Genomic DNA, 22,649 nt, shown 5'->3' on the forward strand with positions numbered 1-22,649 from the left:
ATAGTCTGCTCTCAGGAAACCTAAGACTCCTTTTCCTAGAGTCCCAACATAGTGATGTGGGAAATAAAGGCAGAAGGAAATGGCCGATAGGACTAAACTTCCCTAAAATCTTCAGCCTGCCCATTGACAGATACTTGAGGCTGGCAGAATGAAACAATTCTCCAGGAACTCCCTGTCTTAATGCTAATACTTTGCTAGAGGGCAAACAACCCTAGCTTGACAATAGCTAGGCCTCCAGTATCCTAAGTGTTCTCCAGCATATGAAAACTCATTGGAATCTTCCCCTGAACTTTGCCTCCCTCCAGCACCAAAGTATAAAACTCCTCTCTCTTCATGGTGCCCAGGACAGCTCTTCCTGCCATGGAGCCTGTTCTCTTGCTTTAATGAAATCACCTTTTTGCACCAAAGACATCTTCAAGAATTCTTTCTTGGTTGTCAGCTTCGGACCCGCACGAACTCCACTGTCACCCCCAGAAAACCCCACTGTCACCTCATCAGAAAAAATGAAAACAACGAAAATAGGAAATTTATGTCCATAGTCAATATACTCACAGAACTCCAACTCACAGGGGCATAATGCAGATTACACACACATGCACATACACACGTACACATGTGCATGTGCACGCGAGCGCTCTCTCTCTCTCTCTCTCCAGGACAGTTCTGGCACTCCAGTGGAGGCCACTACAGGAAGGGGAGGACAGACCCGGGCATGACCTGTCCCATCTAGGTTGTCATGGAAGGGGGTGTTTTCCTGGATCCAACCCTGTGCTGGGCACCTGCCCCATGTCAGTGCCTTATGGGGGGTTGTGCCTAGGCCTGGATTCCAGACAGTGGCCAGGGTAGGGAGGCCATAGGGACAAGGGCACAGGGTAGAGACAGGGTACCGTTAAAGTGAGGGTGTTGCATAGGGCCAGATCAGTCTCTCCAGGACCCTTAGGGTGTGTCATAGTAGGCTGTGCCCTCTTCCACAGCAACAATAGAATTAATGGCATCATCAGGACTAGTATATGACATTATCATATATAACATTATCATCACCACAGAGATGAATGACGATCAGCCTGAGGTGGAGAAGCCTGGCTGTGACCTTGCTGCCTGGCTTGGCCTCATCTTCTGTACAGGCTGACCTGGAGGAAAGCTGGGCTGTGTGGCCAAGCATTTTTGTGGCCCCTGTTCCCTCTGGAGTCTCCAGGCCCCAGCTTCCTGCTCTCCCAATGTCCCCTCCCAGACCCAAGTTAGAAGTGTGCCTTTTCTCAGCCTGGGTCCAGTCTTCTTGTGAGGACTCTGAGGCTGGTTCCCCATCTGTGCAAGGAGATACACTGACCTCTGGGTCCCAAGAAGTCATGTTTGCAAAAGAAAAGGCTTAGCACAGGCCTGAAACAGGAGGGGCTTGTGGTTTTCACCTTTGTGGCCTTTAACAGTTGTGCAACTTTTAAGGTACCAGCCTGGGAAGACACATGACCCATGGAAGTGATAATGCTGATATCCACAAATGCTCAGCGCATGGCTTCCTCTTGTCCTCAACACAGTTCTGGACATGGGCATGGACACGCCCATTTTACTGAAGGAAACCAGCCCAGGGTCACACAACTGGCAAGCAGCAAAGCTGGATCTCAAACTCTAGGTTCCTAACCCTGCCCGGGGGCCACAAAGGGCTCCCCAGATAGGAGGCTTACATTGGCTTTGGGGGTACTTCCTCACCTCCGTGAATGATCTCACTTGTTCGAGGCCCCCCAAACTCTGTTCACTGGTTCTTCTTCCCCTGGTCCCTGCTCTGGTTATAATCGGGGTGACCCTGGCCACCCTTCATGGAATACCCTAGGCCCCCTTATAGTCAGGGCCTCTCTCCCATTCACTTTTGGGCCAGTTGGACTCTACCCCTTCTCTAGCTGGTCTCTCCTTGTATAACCAGGATAGCCCAACCGGGGGCTCTTTAGGCAGGCAGCAGCATCTAAAGGGAATTTAACACTATTGGGTTTTTACTCCTGTTTTGTTTTGGTTTTGCTTGTTTTTCTATAGTTTCTTTGTATTTAGGTTGGAAACCTTGCTTTGCTGTTTTAGCAGTGCCAGAATAGTTCCTGTTACAATAAATTTACATAGTAATAAAAGTGAGGAGATTCAGAGCAATGACTTTTAGCTGGCTTGGGCATGAATGAGTTGGAGAAACATGTGTCAATCATGCAGAGAAACTATTTAGAAAGGTCAGCTCTAGACAGAGCCCAGAAGAGATGATCACAATGGGTTTGTCTAGTCACCTGGGTCCGTGGCCCCTGCCCAGCTACTTGGCCCTCACCACCCAGCACACCTGGTGCTGCCAACAATCTGGGTGTTGTCCCAGGTCCCTCAGGAGACAAGCTGATGAACCATTTCTCTTAAAATGCTCCCATTTCTGGAGACCGCAGGAGACCCCATGTGAGTCAGCTCACTGTAAGGTGATTCTCCCCCCTGTAAGGTTCCTAATGTATGGCCCATGCTATAGGTAGGAGGGTCCCACAGATAAGTGACAGATCTACCCCTGTTTGTGATGTTAGAATGTCTAGGTAAATTAGAGATGATTTGGGGACCAGACAACCTTCTCACACCAATATTCCAGGATATTCCACGCCAGGAGACATTTTTTATTACAATTTTATCATGCTCCTATCATTCAGTTCAAACAAAGCTCTTTTCCTTTGACATTTCTTGACTCATATTCTACTTACAGAAAAACTTCTCAATTTCTAAACATACGGAAATTTCAACTTACCCTTTCATTAGTGATTTCTAGCACATTCTATTACCAAAACATGCTCTGTTTGATATCATTCCTCTGAAATAATTTCGTTCCTTTGAAATTTCCCTTATGGCCATAATAAATAGGGTGAATTTTTGTGACTGTATCCTTTGTGCCTGAAGTCAATGTGTCCTCCACAGTATTATGTCCATGTGGATGCGTATATGGATACAGCTGTGGGATTCAGCTGGTTTGCTTTCAAAAGCCATATCTTATGAATGTTCTACATGTTTTGACTTACTGAGAGAGGGTTAAACCTTCCTCTCTGCTTGTGTATTTGATTGTTCTTGCAGTTCTGTCCTCCTTTGCATTCTCTGTTGTTCAGCTATTGCCTATGTGAGATGGGAGTTCAGAAAGGAGAGAGAGCCCAGAAGAAGTGACAGGGAGCTGGGTTGGGAGGGCCCAGAAACCAGAAGGTCTGCCAAGTTTCCAGACAAGAACTGTCACTGGGATGGTGGGAGATGGTGCACCAGGTGGGAAGGGGCTTTTGAAAAATGAGGTCACATGGGGTGTCCATAGTGCTCTGCCAGGGGTAAAAAGTGACTGATTGGTCGAGAGAGAGTATAAACATTCTGGGTTGCTAAGGCAACACCCAAACAGGTGAGGGCTTAGAAAAAGAAGAAGGCTTCTTCCCTGCTCCACGTGCTCCTGAGAGTCCACTTAATCTGCTGTTTGTGTCCTGCTCACCTAGTGATTTACTGTCCTAGTGACCTACTAAGCTGTCTGAACTTTCCTCCCTCCCCTCTGTACTTGATGTGATCCTGGTACTGTCCCTGACTCCCTTCTTCTTCTGACACACCTTCTTCCCTAACTCCACCCCTTTTATACTCCTCCCCATCCCTGTCCCCAATTACCATGCCATTCCCTTTCCCACTCCTCCCTTGCCCACCTATCCCCATCCCCCATCCCCAATTCCTGCCTGGAACCCTAGAAACCCTTTAAATGACCAGCACATGAAGGTGCAGAGGCTGTTTCCCTGGATCCTTGTCGTTTTCTGTCCCAGTTACCCAAATACAAATGTGAGTAAACTTGGGACTTTGTGGATTCTTCCTTCCTCCAGAGTTCCTTCACACCATGGTTAAACAACAGCTTTTCCATGGGGTTTTTGATGGGAACTTCAGAAGGACTTCCTTTCTTCCTGAAGACCAAGGACCACAGGGCAGTTTTCTCCTCCACCAGCCTGAAGTGGTTGTGGCCACAGCTGTCCACATCAAGTGCTAGGTTTTGTCTGTGCATGGTCCAAAAAGAGCAGTGCGGATAGGATGGAAACCTGAACATAGCAAGTTTATAGTGTCAAGTAGGAAGGATTTGTGAAGATACTAAAAGCTATTGAGCAGATTGTCTTAAATAGGTGTTTCCAGGATGTGTGAATTATTTCATTAAAGTTGTTTTTAAAAATGTCAAGAACTCTTTTTTTTTTTTTTTTTTTNTTTGTGAGAGCGAGAGACAGCATGAGCAGGGGAGGGTCAGAGAGAGAGGGAGACTCAGAATCTGAAACAGGCTCCAGGCTCTGAGCTAGCTGTCAGCACAGAGCTTGACACGGGGCTCGAACCCATGAACCATGAGATCATGACCTGAACTGAAGTTGGACGCTTAACCGACTGAGCTACCCAGGCACCCCAAAAATGTCAGGAACTCTTATTTAATAGAAACCATGGGTATTAGACTGGCTCCTGACAGATCCTGCTTCAAGCTTTGTAAATTCAGAGTCCACCTTATATGTAGGGTTTTTTTTTTTTTTTTTTTCCTATCAGCACAGTATTCCTATTCTGAAGTTTGGTAGCCCTGGTATCAGTGGCATCTGGATCACTGGTGTTGGTACTAGAGTGTTAAAAAGTGAAATGTCCTTTCTGCTCTGTGCTTCTTGGTTTGTTGACTTTTAGAAACTTCTGAGTCAGCTCTTTGGCTCTGGTCTTTGAGGATGCCCCCAGCGACTCTATGTCTAACTATGTTGATGGGAGCATGATAAGCCCAGCAGAAACTAAGCGGTCACATCCTTCTTGAACATTTACAATAGGAAAATCACAAGGAGTGACATGATCAGGAGGTGAATGAATTGTTATCCTTTCTTTAGCCAAGTATGTGCAGAGTTTTGATTTACTCAAAGCAAGAAGGGTTCTGAGTGTCCTTAGGATTGTTTGAATATACTGAAATACCTGATTCCAGTGTGACTATTTCACTTTATCATTGGAAAGCAAAAGTTGTGCCCCTAGCAGAGTGAGAGAGACAAAGAGACAGGGAACACCACAGAGATAAGTGTTAAAGATAAGATTTCTTTAGATTGGCAGGTACCTGATCCTTAGATTGGGATCTGCAAAGTCCTTGTAGTTAGGAATAACCCTTGCATTGAGGCAGAATCATTCCACATGAATGCCTCCAATCTAAATAGAATCAATTCTGTTTCTTTTGAGACAATAAAGGAAGAAAATTCCTGATCATCTTTATTAGAATTTACCCCCTCTACCTAGGTTGCCTCTCACAGGTAAGTTCAGCTCTCTCTCCCTATCTCATCTCTGAATTCTTCCATAAATTCACTTGTCTTGCATTTCCCACCTCCATGTCCTCATGGCCATGGACTGTGAGAGCCTAGCATTATTGGCCCAATTGTGCCTAATCTCGTTAAGAGTCAACCACTGATATCAGGATCCAGACAGCTGACAAATGCCCCCAAAGTACCCACAGCTCAAGATGTTTTACCTTTGGGACAAGAAGGCCTCTGTCCTTGGTGCTTCTGATCCCCATGACTAACCATTGTGCTGACAGCTACTGCTTTTCTTTCAGAAAGTGGCTACTCAAACACAAGTGTATATGTCCCACCAGTACACATTTTTGTGAACTCATCTCTGAAAGCTGAAGACAAAAATGTGATAGATATCAGAGGCTATTTTCTAGACAGGCTCATTTACACAAAATTAGGCTTGGTATGTGAATTAGTATGAATTGCATTGTGAGTGTTTTACTCCTAAAATATTTCTAAATCCAGGTTTTGTAGAATGATATGCATTCTATTGTTTTGATGAGCATATCCAGGAATTTTCTATTCTTTTAGAAATTAATTTTCAGAGTTGCTATTGATTTTGGCACAATACCATGAAATAGAAACATGAATGCCTTTCACTGGCTATTTGGAGATGTGCGTTCAAGTAACGTAAAATCCCACAGATATTATCAACATATACAAGATCACCTGACTAAGCAAATCTTTATGTACCTCAGAAATCCGACATTTTGAGCTGTGATTCAGAGTCAAAGTGAACATTGAAAGAACACATCCAAAAGTGAACAATAATGTATACTTTATTTTTTTTTGGAATAATAATCCCACATTATTATGATAGCAGCTGCCCATCTTTCTCAGATATATCCGTATCTGTAAACATCATTCTATAGAACAATCTCATTGTGTAGTACATTTTTTGTTTTTACTTTCTCCCATTCTTCCACGAATTTTGGGCATATTTAGGAGATATCCAAAGAATTTTATCCAGGTACTTCGTATATGTACAATAGAAGCCTTTGACTTCTTATCTACTATAAATTTACATTTTCTTCATTTTTCTATTTTACATTGGCCTAATAAATTCATACTATTAAAACACAGTTGCAATGTGTTTGTCAACAAAATAAAATTTCGAAGTGCTGCCTATTACATTTTTCCTACAGCTTCAGTATCATAATTTGTATACAATAACAACACCTTTTTAAAGAATACAGTTTGTTGGTATGTAACATATGTAAGCAACAATGAAGCTACCACCACAGTAAGATAGTAAACACAGTCAGAAGCCCCAAAAGTTTGTTCCTGCTCCTTTGTAAGCCATCTGTCCTCTTCTCCTCTGTGAGGAGACATTTGAGGGATGTGCTTATAATCTTCTGTTGGCTGGGAGAGGCTTTATAAAGATGACTCTTTGTGACGGATATATTGTAAACATCTTTAAGATTCCTCATTATCTCCAATATTATTTCAGCGTGTCCATACTTTGCCTGACCATTTCCCCCTTGGCCCTAATGTGTTTCAAATTCTGTGGAAACATAACATCATTACTGCCTCCTTGGGAACTTGTGCTTGTCTAATTTACCTCTGGGGAACTGTTTGTGCTGAGAGTATACTAAAGTACCTTAGAGATATACTTGTAATCATAAGTTAGCAGAACATTTTATAGTCACTGGACCATTTATTGCACTCAGTATTACAAATTTTCCTCTAATACGTTCAATTATCATTATCATTTAGATTGAAATACTATAAAATTTCTGTAGAAATGTCTTATTTGACCTATATGGGCTTTTTTGAAATTCAAGTATAATTAACATACAGTGTAATATTAGTTTCAGGTGTTCAGTATGATTCAATGATTTCATGCATTTCTCAGTGCTCATCACAAGTGTACTCTTGATAAATTTCACCTCTTTCACCCATCTCCCCACCCAACTCCTCTCTAATCCATGTATTTTTGAGAATCTTGTGGTTTAAACTCATTTTTTGGTCATTCTCCAGCTAAGAACTTTTTTCCTTGATATCTAGTTTGAGTCATTTGTGGTCTGAGAACATAGTTCCCATGATTTCATTTCTTTTGTCCAGATCTCTCTGTGATGCTTCAAGTACCTGCTCTAATTTTATAATGTCTTCAGGGAATGACTCTGGTCAAGGAAGCACTTTTTGCACTTTCTGGAAATGTTTGTTGTCATTTCAGTTGTTGCTTGAGTGTTTTCTCTAGCCATCTCCAGCTTCCTTTCTGATTTGAAAACCTTCGTTGTTGGTGATGCAGGAAAAATCATAGGACCTGCTTTGATAGAATTGTTTGTCAGTTCAGGAAATAGCCAAACTGCAAAAGACATTTCTCTGGTGTTTCTGGTGAGTCAGGGGGATATTTGAGTCCCAAGATTTTACATTTATTTTTGTTTTGTCTGAAACTCTGAAACAATTTGTGGTTCTGGACTTTATCATAGATATTGGACTTAATTGCAAGTAAATGATGGATTCGTTATTAATTTAAAATAAGACTGACATTTTGATTATTGAAGATTAGTAGTTTGGTATCTGTTTAATAGAATAGAAACAGAGCACTTAGGCTCTTTCCATCTTTTGGCTATTGTTGAGAGTGCTGCTATGAACATTGGGGTACATGTGCCCCTGGAGGACCGTGGGGGAGAAGAAGGGAGGGAATGGGAAGAGGGAGGGAGGCAAACCAAGAGAGACTCTTGAATGTTGAGAATAAACTGAGGACTGATGGATATGGGGGGAAGGGGATGGGGGTGATGGCCATTGTGGGGATGAGCACTGGGTGTTACATGGAAACCAACTTGACAATAAACTGTAAAATTAAATTAAATTAAATTAAATTAAATTAAATTAATAAAAAGAATAGAAACAGAGCTTTTGGTCAAAAATTAGATATCTACCTTAATTCTCTCCTTTAGATTTGGTTGTTGATATACCACCAAGTAGAAAGAAAATTCTTTCTATAGCTTATTATGCTTTTAACTTTTAAAAAATTTTTAAACGTTTTATTTATTTCTGAGAGAGAGAGAGAGACAGCATGAGCAGGGGAGGGTCAGAGAGAGAGGGAGGCACAGAATCTGAAATGGGCTCCAGGCTCTGAGCTAGCTACCAGCACAGAGCCTGAGGTGGGGCCTGAACCCACAAACCATGAGATCATGACCTGAGCCGAAGTCAGACGCTTAACCGACTAAGCCACCCAGGCACCCCTATACTTCTAAGTTTTTATTATGCTAGGGCATGGCTACATTTTTCGAGAGTCTCCTGAGGCAGAGGAAATATAAACAAAATTAAACTATTTGGACTACATCAAAATAAATAGATCCTGCTCAGCGATGGAAACAATCCACAAAACTAAAAGACAACATACTAAATGGGGGAAGATATTTGCAAAAGACGTAGCTGACAAAGGGTTAGTACCCAAAATATATAAAGAAATGATACAACTCAACAACAAGAAAACAAATAATATAATTTAAGGGGCAACAGGGTGGCTCAGTTGGTTAGTGTCTGGCTTTGGCTCAGGTCATGATCTTATGGTTTGTGGGTTCAGGCCCCACCTCAGGCTCTGTGCTGGCAGAGCCTAGAGCCTGTCTTTGGATTCTGTGTCTACCTCTCTCTCTGACCTTCCCCTTCTCTCTCTCCCTCTCCCTCTCTCTTAAAAATAAATAAAACATTAAAAAAAATACAATTTAAAACTGGGCTGAAACCATAAACAGTCATTTCCACAAAGAAGATATTCAGATGGTCAACAGACACATGAAAAGATGGTCAACATCATTCATGGTCAGGGAAATTGCCAGAGTCCAGCTCCGGCAGGTCCAGGGGTCCCTGAAGGATGGACAGTGTCAGTGAGAGAGGGATGAGAGAAGCACGAGATTCTTTCTGGTCACCAGGCAGGCCTCTCTGCACTGTCTGAGACTCGGCTTTATTTTATGATTTAGTGTTTGGGGGATGGCACAGAAGTGGCATTCTGATGATGAATTTTTTGATCAGTAGAAACTTCCCAGAACATTGATATGCATATATGTACGGGGAACAGCCCAGAAGTGGCATTCTGATATAAACAGGATAATGCTTTTAGCATAGTAAAGTCAAAAGTTAGTTCTTTGTGAGCAGGGGTCAATAGCCTGTTTATCGCTTAATGGCGGTATTAAGAAAAGCAGGTTTTTCTGGAACACTATGTTGCTCCCACAACCACAAAAGAAGTTCCTATAGTAAGTTCCTTCACAAAGTGCAATCAGCATATCAAGGCGAGAATGAGTCACTCCAAATACCAATCAACAAGGTGCCTTGGGGGTTGGTGCTTAAGCAGAAACAATTGAGTGAGGGTGGATATCAGTCACCACCTGATGGTAAGAGTCCATGCAAATTTACCTTAACCTCACAAGGAGTTTTTCTCAACTTAGTGAGTTCAGAAATGGCTTCTGACAGGAAATGCAAATCAAAACTACAATGTAATATCACCTTACACCTGCCAGAATGGCTAAAATCAATACAACAAGAAAAAACTAGTGTTGGCAAGGATGTAGAAAAAAATGAACCCACATGCACTTTTGGTGGGAATGCAAATTGTTGTAGTCATTTTGAAAAACAGTATGGAATTTCCTCAGATAATTGAAAATAGAACTAACTTATGATGCAGTAATTGCACTACTGGGTATTTACCCAAAACAAAACAAAACAAACCAAACCTGCTTCTAAAGGATATATGCCCTCCTATGTTTACTGCAGCATTATTTACAATAGCAAATTAATTATAGAAGCAGCCCAAGTGTCCATCCATCCATAAATGGATAAAGAAGAGGTCACACACACACACACACATATATTATTGAGCCATAAAAAAGAATGAAATCTTGCCATTTGCAACACCATGGATTGATATAGAGGTTATAATGCTAAGTGAAAGATAAATACCATATGATTTCACTCATGTGTGGAATATAAGAACAAACAAATGAGCAAAGGGGGAAAAAAGAGAGAGAGATGAACTAAGAAAAAGATTCCTAACTTGATAAAAGAAAGTGCTGGTTACAGGGGGGAGGTGGATAGGGGGCCAGGAGAAATAGGTGATGGGGATTAAAGAGTACACTTATCATGACGAACACTGAGTAATGTACAGCATTGTTGGATCACTATATGTGCACCCGAGTCGAATATAACACTGTATATTAACTATACTAGAATTGCAACACATAAAAAATATTTTGTTGAAGTGACCTTTATTATAATACCACATTGGATTATGACTTTGACTTTTTGTCAAAAATATTTTATAAAAAATATTGTTTCTGTGAGAAAGAATGAAATCTGGCCACGGGTAGCAACATGGATGGACCTTGAGGGTGTTATGCTGAGTGAAATAAGTCAGGCAGAGAAGGACAGATACCATATGTTTGCACGTATAGGAGGATTAGGAGGAACTTAATGGAGGACCGTGGGGGAGAAGAAGTTGAGGAGAGGGAGGGAGGCAAACCATGAGAGACTCTTGAATGATGAGAACAAACTGAGAGCTGATGGGGGTGGGAGAGAGGGGAAGGGGGAGATGGGCATGGAGGAGGGCACTTGTGGGGATGAGCACTGGGTGTTAAATGGAAACCAACTTGACAATAAACTATTAAAAATATAGTTTCTACATCAAGTTTAATTTTGTTTGTACCTCTTCTAGGTAAAGACTCGAGGGTATGAAGGTAAGATTTCAGGCTTCTATTTTCCTTGTAATGTTTTATTTTTAAATCTTTTTTGAAAAGATTCAAAAGCCTGATGTAGGGTTTGATTCACAAACCATAAGATCATGATCTGATCCAAAATCAAGAGTCAGATGCTCAACTAACTGAGCTGCCCAGGTGTCCTGTAATCTTTTCTTCATACAGCTCTTCAGTTTGGTTTCTAATTCAACTACAAGTAAAGACATTCCTTTATCCAGTCTAGTTATCTCCTTAACTCTTCAGTAACTTTTTCTTGTTTACATCCTAAGCAACAGCACAGATTGGGTTGCCACCAACTTAGACAGGTGGCCAGGTAGAGGAAAAAATCAGACAATGAGAGAGAAGCAGATGAGTTTAACTCTGATCAGAAATATTTAAGAAGCCATTGGCAGGAATATTTTGGCATGACCTGGCTATTGGGGGGAATGTACAGATTACGGTACTATCTGAGACTGCCAAGAAGCTCAAGGCTTAGAGAAGAAGTCAGATATTGCCAGGGCAAGTGTGTGTCACTAGAGACATTTAAAACATGTGTTATGAGTTCTGGGTGGAGGGAGCTTCTAATGCCCATGGAGGGTGAGTGAACAAGATGCAAAATGCGGTCAGTAGTTTGTGTGTATAGGCACCAGGGACTGTGCTGATTAAGTGACCAGGAACAGAGTGGGTCCTCAAATGCTGGTGTTGCTATGGGAAATATAGCACTGCTGGCATAGGGAGGGGTGACCTCAGGGCAGCAGAACACTCACATCGTACAAATAGAAGGTAAGTTTTCAGTTTGGGACCGAATAATAGAATTAAACACCTGTCAGAAGATTCTAGAGTCCTGGGTCCTGTGGTGTTTTCCATGTGCTATCCATGTAGAAGGTGAGTGTTTCCTGCATACTGCTTACCAGTGATGCACTGGTGGTAAAGTTTGCATTTTAGGCTTTCACTGTCTTGTGATTTGGGAAGATGAGGAGTTATCCAGGATACTAACCTCTAAGTAGTAAAGCTGAGATTTTGCCCAAGTGTGTTTGATTCCAAGACCATATCCACTTGATCATCCCACTCTGTTTCTCATGGAGGGGACCATGTGGAGCAGCAGAAAGACATTGGAGGCCTCTGAGTGCCAAACAAGTGACATTTAGAATAATTTCTCTTTCAGTGTTTGTTTAAATGCTTATTTACTTCTTTTGAGACGGAAAGTGTGCACAAGTGGGGGAGGGGCAGAGATATAGGGAGAGAGAGAGAATCCCAAGCAGGCTCCACGCCGTCAGCATAGAGCCTCACGTGGGGCTCAGTCTTAGCAACCGTAAGATCATGACCCAGGCCAAAATCAACTGACTAGGCATCCAGACACACACCTCTCTTGTTAGTGTTATTTACTTATTTATTTATCTATTTATTTAAAAGATTTATTTCCTTTTGAGAGAGTGCAAGTGAGGAGGGGCAGAGGGGGAGGGGGACAGAAGACATGAAGTGGGCTCAGTGTTGACAGCAGCAAGCCCGATGTGGGGCTCAAATTCATGAGTAGTATATGATGACCTGAACTAAAGTTGGATCTCAACCAACTGAGCCACCCGGTACCCCTTTCGTTATTATTTTATTTTTAAGTTTTTAAATGTTTTTATTTATTTTTGAGAGAGATAGACTGGCAAGCAGGGGATGTTCAAGGAGAGAGGGAGACATACAATCCAAAGCAGGCACCAGGCTCTGAGCTATCAGCACAAAGCCCAACGGAGAGCCCGAACTCACAGACCACAAGAACATGACCTGAGCTGAAGTTGGACACTCAACTGACTGAGCCACCCAGGTGCCCCCATTTCGTTATTTTAAAAGGGTGAGTGAAAGAGGGAAAACCTAGAAGAAATCATGTGGGTTATTTTTTCGTTTTGACTTTTGTTTTTAAACTAATTGCACTGATTTATTTCTTTGATCATGAAGGACAGAATATAAGTATGTAGGATACTTGATTTTTCTCCATTTCTCCTCTGGTGACATCAGGACAATTTGAACTTTTCATATATCCTAAGAGGCATGTTGCTTAATGATGATGTATTGGGTGCACCTGGGTGCCTCAGTCAGTTGTGCATCTGTCTTTTGATTTTGGCTCAGGAAATGATTGCAGAATCATGGGGTCGAACCTTGCATTGGACTCCATGCTGAGCATGGAGTCTGCTTAAGATTCTCTCTCTCTCTCTCTCTCTCTCTCTCTCCCCCCCCACCCTTCACCCACTCATGTGTTCTCTCTCTCTAAAAGAAAAAGGAGAGGAGAGAAGTGGAGAGGAGAGGGTGGAGAGAGAGAGAAGGAGAGACAGAGAAAGAAAAATAAAATACCACTAACTAGAACCTGCTTTCTTCACGGATCACAGTAATGGCAAAATGTTATATGTGACCACAGTGCCAGATCATGTGCCTTTGCTGTTGATGCCACTAGGTAACTTGATTTTACTGGTTTTGGTACTAATCTTAAGAGATTGCTTTTTATGTTTTTGTTTAATTTAGATCAAACTTTGAGAAGATTAAGTACTACATGAAGGAAAACACAAAACTTGTAGAAAAAGTATCCATTTGTGAACAGAAGGCATAATCATCTCCCCCCCTTTTTTTTATTTCCATGAATTCACCTGGAATTGTGTTCACTTAAAGTTCACTGCTTTTGCCATCTTCTCTTTCATCCTGGTGTCCTATTTCCTTCCATTCTATACCAGGCTTAATTCAAATCAATCATCACATATGTAAAATACCACATTCTTTATTTTTATAATGATTTCCTCACCAGAGAGAGGTTTTTATGTCACTATAATTAACATTTTTGAATTCTGAATCCTTTATTACATCTTTATGTAGATCAATGGACCAAAGAAATGTACTCAAGAAACCATGTGACAAAATAAGCTTCCCTCTTATGAAGCACATAGATATAAGGTAAAAATCCCTTCTTTATCTTGGGACACCTGAGTGGCTCGGTTGGTTAAACATCCAACTCTTGGTTTCAGCTCAGGTCATGATCTCATGGTTCATGAGCTGGAGCCCTGCATCGGGCTCCGTGCTGATAGTGGGAAACCTGCATGGGATTCTCTCCCTCTGTCTCTCTCTGCCCCTCCCCTGCTCGCTCTGTCTCTCTCAAAAATTAAATTAAAAAACGGTATCAAAGGGGCACCTGGGTGGCTCAGTCGGTTAAGCATCCGACTTCGGCTCAGGTCATGATCTTACAGTCTGTGGGTTCAAGCCCCGCGTCGGGCTCTGTGCTGACAACTCAGCCTGGAGCCTGCTTCAGATTCTGTGTCTCCCTCTCTCTCTGCCCCTCCCCTGCTCGTTCTCTGTCTCTCAAAATAAAGACATGAAAATTTTTTTAAAAAGGTATCAAAATCCCTTATTTGTCCTTTAAAAATGGAAGTAAAAGTAATGAGTAAGTATTCCTGGTGACTATATGTTTTGTTGTAGAATAACAGTGAGATACTTGAGTGCGCTAATGAATTTTTTAATGACATCATTCAAAGTGTGCATGCTTTCTTGCAATCAGGGAGAAATCAGAATGTCAAGAATCGGGGATCCTGAGTTACCATATTTTGATGTTTGAGCCCTTTGGTCGTTGGGTGAATTGAGCCTCTCAGCCTTCTATGCTGTTCACTGCTCTCTCAAGCAGTAAAACCACAGTACTTCTTTTATTTAGGAGTTGGGCAGAATTTGTTTTCATAACCCCAGCTTAATTTTTATATCTATCAGTGCTGCTGGGAGAGAGCACTACAAGTTTCTAGCCATGTTGAACAGTTCTGTTCTTCTTAATGCAGAGTGGAGAATTTTGAAAGTGAATCTGGTGACAATAGTTATCTTCCATAAAGAAAAGTCATTCATTTGAGCTGTTTGGCTTGAATGATTTTACATTTTCCTCATTTTTTCTTTGTCATCCAGTCACAGTTCCATTGTCTNGTGACTATATGTTTTGTTGTAGAATAACAGTGAGATACTTGAGTGCGCTAATGAATTTTTTAATGACATCATTCAAAGTGTGCATGCTTTCTTGCAATCAGGGAGAAATCAGAATGTCAAGAATCGGGGATCCTGAGTTACCATATTTTGATGTTTGAGCCCTTTGGTCGTTGGGTGAATTGAGCCTCTCAGCCTTCTATGCTGTTCACTGCTCTCTCAAGCAGTAAAACCACAGTACTTCTTTTATTTAGGAGTTGGGCAGAATTTGTTTTCATAACCCCAGCTTAATTTTTATATCTATCAGTGCTGCTGGGAGAGAGCACTACAAGTTTCTAGCCATGTTGAACAGTTCTGTTCTTCTTAATGCAGAGTGGAGAATTTTGAAAGTGAATCTGGTGACAATAGTTATCTTCCATAAAGAAAAGTCATTCATTTGAGCTGTTTGGCTTGAATGATTTTACATTTTCCTCATTTTTTCTTTGTCATCCAGTCACAGTTCCATTGTCTCAAAAACTAAGAGAGTTGCTCTGAAATATTTACACTTTCCACTGTTCTCTTTAGGCTTCATTTCTTTGTGTCTGGTTTTTCACTTTGGCCCAAACTGGATCGACTGTTTATAATGATACAGGGACTGACTGTGGGGTATGTGCTCTTGACAATGCTTCTTTGTGACACATTGTCCAGTGTTTGTTTGGAAAGCCTAGTACACATTTTGTTTCTATGCTACTTGCAAATTGGGAAAAAGAAAAATCTACAGAGAACTTGAAAGGTGCTATTTTAGTAAATGCTTCAGAAGTTTCAGAAGTAAATTCCCTCTATTTCCTGCAGGATTTCCATTGTACACTTGGCTTTGAAGAGAAACAAATTAGTCACATCTTAGAACATTGGATTTATATGTTCCCTGAGTGATCTTCTTCTTGGGGCCTAAGTCACTAGAGAGAATGTTTTGCTCATGTACCTTCCCCTTAATGAAGTTGCTACCAGCGAAGTTAACTTGAAGTCTGAAGAACAGGAAGTGAACCTGAGGTCTGAAGAACAGCGTATGCAGGAAAAAAATGCTCAGCTTAAGATCCAAAAGAATCAGGTAACAAAATTTACTATCAAACGTTCTATAAATCAGAGAACTGAACATCATTACTTACTTTTGAGGTTTCTCGTTTTTAACTGTGGTAAAATACATGCATTAGAAAATTTCGCATCATAAACATTTAAGTATACATGTTAGTAGTATTTAGTACAGTCACGCTCTTCTATAGTCATCACATCTTTCTCAAACCTGTCTTAAAGTCAGGAGATACCAGCAAATGCATCAAGGATTCGATGCAGGGATTCTTGACATCTAATAAATATAACCTGGAAGAGGTGTTACTTAGATGGAAGAAAGTCACATTTGGTAGAATGAGTTTGCTCTGGAAAGTTAAAAAGTAGATTCCTGCCTTTGGAATCCTATCTTTTCTCCTCTCCCCCGTCATGGCCACACTTGTGGAAATGGGTGCACACACTCAAGTAAACTGCTTTATGCCTGACAGGTAGCAAAGGGGACCTGGGAGACAATTGTGATGCACTGAGGTATGTGAAAGGGGCAAAGGAACCTGAATGGGAAACACTAAAGAAGAATGTAGATGTTCTTGATGGAATATGTGGATGAAGACAGAGAATCACAGAAGAGTAAGACTTTCAGGAGTTAATTGTTACAAACACTGTTGTAAGAATGAATGTGTGAGACAATGGAGATAATTATACTTTCTTGAGTACATTTAACACCAACCATTCTTTTACCATAGTAATCAGTCAAGGATTGTGTTTCTCCCTTCTGCTTTGATTTCTGTGATCTGCATCTTCCTTTACTTTGTGGAAAACTCAGGGTTCATTGTCATTGTCCTTTACATTTCAGTCCCATTTGTAGCTACATGACTGTCATATGTCTATAATTTGTTGTTAAAGTCTACACATTGGGTAGGAAATATATGGAGAAGAATTCAAGAATTCAAGATGGTATCTTGCTGCAGATGAGATGGGAGTTTATGTATGATAGGAGATCAGGGCTGTCAGCAGTACTGAACCCTGTGAACTCAGTTTTCCTTTGTTTCCTTCTTTTTTTTCTTTTCCCTTCCATTCCTTTCCCTGCAATCCTTTTCCAAGAGACAAGATTCTGAAGGTGGGGCAATTCATATCATTTTCTTATTGTCAGTATATTTTGCATTCTTCTCAACTGGTGTCTTTGAGGTAGGTGCCAGGGGTTCCCTTGTGAACTGTAGAAATGTCCATTTCTGATATTGTACAGTGTTAATGACAGCATGTCTAAGAAAGATGTCTGTATGGCAGTGTCATGGCCCCAGTCTTGACTGAAAATTCAGGGTTCTTGGGAGAAACCAGACAACTCAGGAATCCCTGTTTCATCCTTATGTGTTTAGTTGTGATGAGTTGGTCAGGCTTGGTTTTGTACATTGAAATGAAATACACTTATGCAGTCCCAATCACAAGAGCCTGAGCCGGGGTGTGGGGGAGACACTTAGTGCCTCTTATGTGGGGTTTTTTATACTTATGTGATGCATTGATGAGTCGCCATAGAGAGCTGTGAAGAGAAGCTCAGAGTTGCCAAAGTCTTGCCAGCATGTTGGAGCTTGACTTTGTTTAGTCCCTTATGGAGGGTGGCATCAATGCTTCCCCCTGGTTGTGTTTGTGGATCTGTGTGTTTATGGGGAAGGGGAGGAGATATTTGAGCCCTGCCTTGAGATTCCGGGGAGGGAAGAAAGGCATAATTTCACATGGGCTACCATGTAATGTATATTTCCTTCCCCTCACAGGAAGCTGGGACTGAAAGAAAAGGAGCAGATGGAAGGGGAGAAGCAGCTCTCATCCGCAGAGGAGAAACTAAAATTAGCTGCTGAAGAGCTACGGAACTACAAGTGAGTCCAGCTCCTACCAGCAGTAGCTCACACAGGCCTGTTGGATCACTTTGAAACTTTGTACAGTGTTTAGACCCAAGTAGCACGCTGATATACACAAGCCTTCAGGAGACATTTATTTATGTAGAGAATTCAAGAAAATTGTGACATTTTCCAGATATTAAGTTAAACATATTAATTTAAACAAGTTAAGCCACTAAAGATTTCCTGATCCTAATGCTGGCCTGGCCAGAGTTTGTGGAAATGTGGTTGCTGAACATGTGTCTGGAGGTGCTGGAAATTATTATAAACCTCAGGAAGCAGTTTGGTGGATGAAGAATAACATCGACAATTATGACCATCCCATTTTAGAGACGTTTTTGTTGTAGCCATGAGAAATATGATAAGGATCTAAGGAAAAGAAGACTTGAACTTTATGATGAAAGGTACTCATTGCAGAATTATCAATGATAAACAATGACAGGGAGCTGTCACCTCTGGTAAATAGACTGTATCAACGCAGACCCCCACAGGAATTAAAAATAATAAATACAAGATGATGTAGCAATGCCTTTGGGCTTTCTGTACTCTCTTTCTCATGTGAAATGTGTCTTATATGATTGGACTGTGTGTATGAGAGCTCATTTCCTATAATGGGATCTGTGCCTATTACCATCACCCTCAACATGGTGCTTCATCTGATGAAAGCAATCGTCACTTCCAGGAGAAGAGTAGAAGAAACACAAGAAGAGCTGCGGCAGTCAGAGCTCACCTTCGGACACAAGGTAGCTTGCCCTCTGCCCAGTAGTTCCTGAGTGCTTCAGCGCCTGACGCAGAAGATCATAACGGGCCACTGAATCTCTCCACATGGGTTTTTATTGATGTGCTGGCTTTTTCAGATCTCTCTTTGTAAGAAGGCAGCTCAGGACAACTGGGTAAAAAGGTTTTTCTCTCTTCCTCTTGTGCACACTCTGCCACAGCTGATGTGGACGTGTTTCTGTCTCCCAGCTCAAGGCTCCTCATCAGGAGAGGGAGATGGTGGAGCAGAGCAGGGAGGTCACCTACTTGAAACGCAGGGACAGGATTTTGACATATGTCTTTTAAAGGCATCGTGAGGTTTTTACAAAGTCTAAACTGTTTGGTGTCCAGTGGAGGTCTGGGTGTGGTAACGCTTAGTGAAACTGATTCAGCTCGATCTTCCAGGGTGGAAGTCATCCGAAGACAGAGGCTTCCACAAGAATCCAGGAGGCACAAACCAATGGCAGGAGGACCTGATAGGGAGATCCCTCCATGGAGAAGTAAGGAGCACGTTGTGAAATGCAGTAGCTTAGCTTCTGTGGCAACATCTGCACAATGAACTTCTGTTTTGGTGGGTGTCATTGTTCGGTCTCCTACAATCCCAGGTGGTTACTGCAGGGCACAGGTTGTCTCACAGTGGTGACAGGACGCTGTTTCCCTCAGATGCCCCCAGTCAGCAGGGCTCTTTGGGTCTATTTCTTGTGGGTGGTGGAGCTCATGCTCCTCAACTGACTGTGGGCCCCCATGCAGTCTCCTGGTTCCATTTAACTGGAAAGTGGGTGCTGGAACAGATGTGGGTCAGCCCCCTTTCCACCTTGATACTATATTAAAGGCTTTTTCTTTTGTTTCAGATTAATATGAACAATAGCATGAATTGGAGGCTTTATGTCCTGATGAGCTTTCTTGATTTGCCTTTTGGATAAATATTCCACGGAATATTTATTCTATTTATATAAAGAAAGCAGACATTTCTTTCCTTTCTTTGGAGGTCCCTTTATTCTTTAAAAAATACTTTTTTTGGTGTATTGGGAACTGTAGTACCCCATTAGTAAAGTAATTCTTGTGACATTTCACTCCTCTAATGTCATTTTATTAGTGTGACTCTAAAGCTTTGCAAGTCATTCCACATAGATTTAAGCTTTCCCTTGCTCAGTATTATAGTATTAGTCTCTTCAAGGCAATTTCTGTTCATGAATATTTACATAACCCCTTGTCAGATACATAAAGCAGATTCTATATACAGTAAAAAGTTTGAAAAGTCCCACCCATGCCTTGTAGAAAGGTATAGTGTGATGTTTATGATGACATTTCCTGACATTATACTAACTAAGCTATTGTTCCTTTAATTTTTAATCTGTGAAAAATTGTCATTTCCCATGATGTGTATTAGGAAACCCTCCTTTTAGTGTCGATTTCCAATGAATTGAGCCCTGACCTGTCCACGGTTGCTTGCTTATCAAATATCCAATCAAAGCCCTCTGGTGCCTTCCTCAAGACTCCTCTGGAGTCTCAAGGTTTATCTGTGCCATGTGGGAAATCCTCTGTCTCTGATAAGGAACTTGATTGTAGGAAGCAGAGTAAGATGGTTGAGGAAGGCATGGACGTTTTTGTTTTTTGTTTTTTCCACACAGTCTATGCAAGTCAGAATAAACCTCCCTCCCTTCTCTGGCCTCTACCAGATGCAGAATCTGGTGCAGCTTCCATGAGGAGCAACAACTCTGTCCCTATTTTGGACACACAAAAGGTCAAGGTAAATGATGTGACCATTTTCGGTTGTAACTCTCTCTGGAACCTGTTATCTCTTTATACAGCACTCTCTTCTGGTCTTGTCTCTAGTTCGTGTGTTCCAAGGTATATCTATGGTGTTATTTACTTTACAAAGAGTAAAACTCTTTCCCAAGAGCCTACATTCTTAACTTGTCATCTGTGTTTGTTCATTTTTTAAAATAGTTTATTCTCAAGTTGGCTTCTACACAACACCCAGTGCTCATCCCCACAAGTGCCCTCCTCCATGCCCATCACCCCCTTTCCCCTCTCCCCCACCCCCAACAGCCCTTAGTTTGTTCTCAGCATTCAAGAGTCTCCCATGGTTTGCCTCCCTCCCTCTCCCCAACTCATTTTTCCCCTTCTTCTCCCAAGAGCCTACAGGCCTCTCTGTTTTTAGTTTGTCGTCCTCGGTAGTGCCTCTAGAAGCCATACGTATTTAGAGGCGGAGGACCACAGGACAGTCACTGTGTGATTGTGAAATTAACATGAGGAGGAGGACATCTTGCCCCACACTTACGTCTCCTGGGCTGGCTCACTTCTTCCAGACCTCCTTTCATGGAAATGTTCCTGGAAACTGAAACAACATTATTGTTGTTTTACTCCTTTCCTGTCCAGAGTTAGTCATTGAGCTGTTAATAACATCAATTCTAATCCTCATTAACTGAAAAACATGAAAAGCCCAACTTTCTGAGAGGTGCTTATCCATTCTGAATGCTCTTATTGAAAGTTTATTTTTTCTAGATTTCATAATTCATCACCTCTCCCATCTCTTTTGGGAAATGTGCTTTTGCCAAGTCACTGCAGCTGTTCAAGTAGTAAAAATATTATGAGCTACCTGGGAAGACATATTCAAAGTAAAAAACATACACTGGAACTGAAAGAATGGAGAGTAAAAGTCAGGTCTGATGTACCAGGTTTTGGAAAAGAGCTGATGCCATGTTCACGTAACCAGGTTCTTTTTCAGCTTGTGTAAATGTTGTAGTTGGCATCTCCTATTGATACCTTATCTGTCTTTTCCACTTTGGTATGAGAACATATTCATTTTAATTCTGTCATTTCAAATTCCCCACATGTTTTTCCATGGGGCAAAATTAGTCTGTATGTCACAGGGTATGTAAAATTCGGCATTCCCTGTGAATCCACATGTATCTATAACTTTTTCTGACTGACTCCTGAGGTGGCACTGTTCCTGCAGAAAACACTTTCCCAATTCTTCTGGAAGACTCTAGGGATGTCTTCTCCCCAGAGATCTTTTTGTCTTAGGGCAGCATGTCCAGAGAGGGAGTGAGGTGAGCAGAGGCTGCCGGCAGGACCTTGCAAGGAGAGCTGGTATCAACTCCTGCTTCACCTTTTGCAAGCCATTTACCCTCCTTCCTCTTAGAGCCTGTTTCCTTACATTGAGAGCAGGGTGGCCATACTTATTTGCAGAGTTCTGAGAATCAGAGCTCAGGCATGAAAGCCCTGCAGAAGGTTCTCTCATGAGTCTCCAGGTTGAACCACTGATAAGAATTAACTGGAGATGGATTAAAGATGTAAATGAATCATATGAAACCATAATTCCCCATCCTTATTTCTGCTTCTAATATGCTGAGACGGAGCTGTTGAGGTGGTGAAGGGTTGGGTGGAGGGTAGTCCTGGAAATAGATGCCTGTGTGTGTGGAACAGACATTCTTTAGGAGTCTGGAGTTATCTCTCTGATCCTCTGGGACGGACCACTTCTTCCCTACATTTGCAGACACAGCCAGTACCGTGCATGCTGCCAGCAATGCACTGCCTTGTCTCCTCAAACTCCTAGTTATAGATCCATGTGAATTCACAGGGAATGCCAAATTTTATGTACATTATGACATACAGACTAATTTTGCTCCGTGGAAAAATATGCTTGGAATTTGAAATGACCCGGTGGGAAGGATGGAGTTTTGTGGCACTGAGGCTGCCCTGTTGAAACCAGGCAGAGGAGGAGAAGACAAGCATTGTTCCTGTTTTTTAGGGGTTCAGCTATGTTAGTGTTGGTGTTGGTGTTGGATTTTTGACCTTTTACACTAACACATTTAAAAAGTTTAATTTCTGTCCTGCACGTCAACGTGGCTGCAAGAGCATTTTCTCCTTACCCAAAAGTGCCCTTTATGCTGTACCCCATGGGCTGCCCTTTATCGCCATTCATGGGCTCCGGGCCACCCTTCTTCTCCACCCTGGTGGTCTCTGGGACCTCACCCTCCACCTCCACCTGCACCATCTGGAAAGATTATCTGAATGGTATAAGTTGACTTATGAAACACGTTTCATCTTTTGTTGTT

Source organism: Crocuta crocuta, unplaced genomic scaffold, assembly GCF_008692635.1.
Source record: "Crocuta crocuta isolate KB4526 unplaced genomic scaffold, BGI_CrCroc_1.0 scaffold1044, whole genome shotgun sequence".
NCBI classification, from domain to species: domain Eukaryota; kingdom Metazoa; phylum Chordata; class Mammalia; order Carnivora; family Hyaenidae; genus Crocuta; species Crocuta crocuta.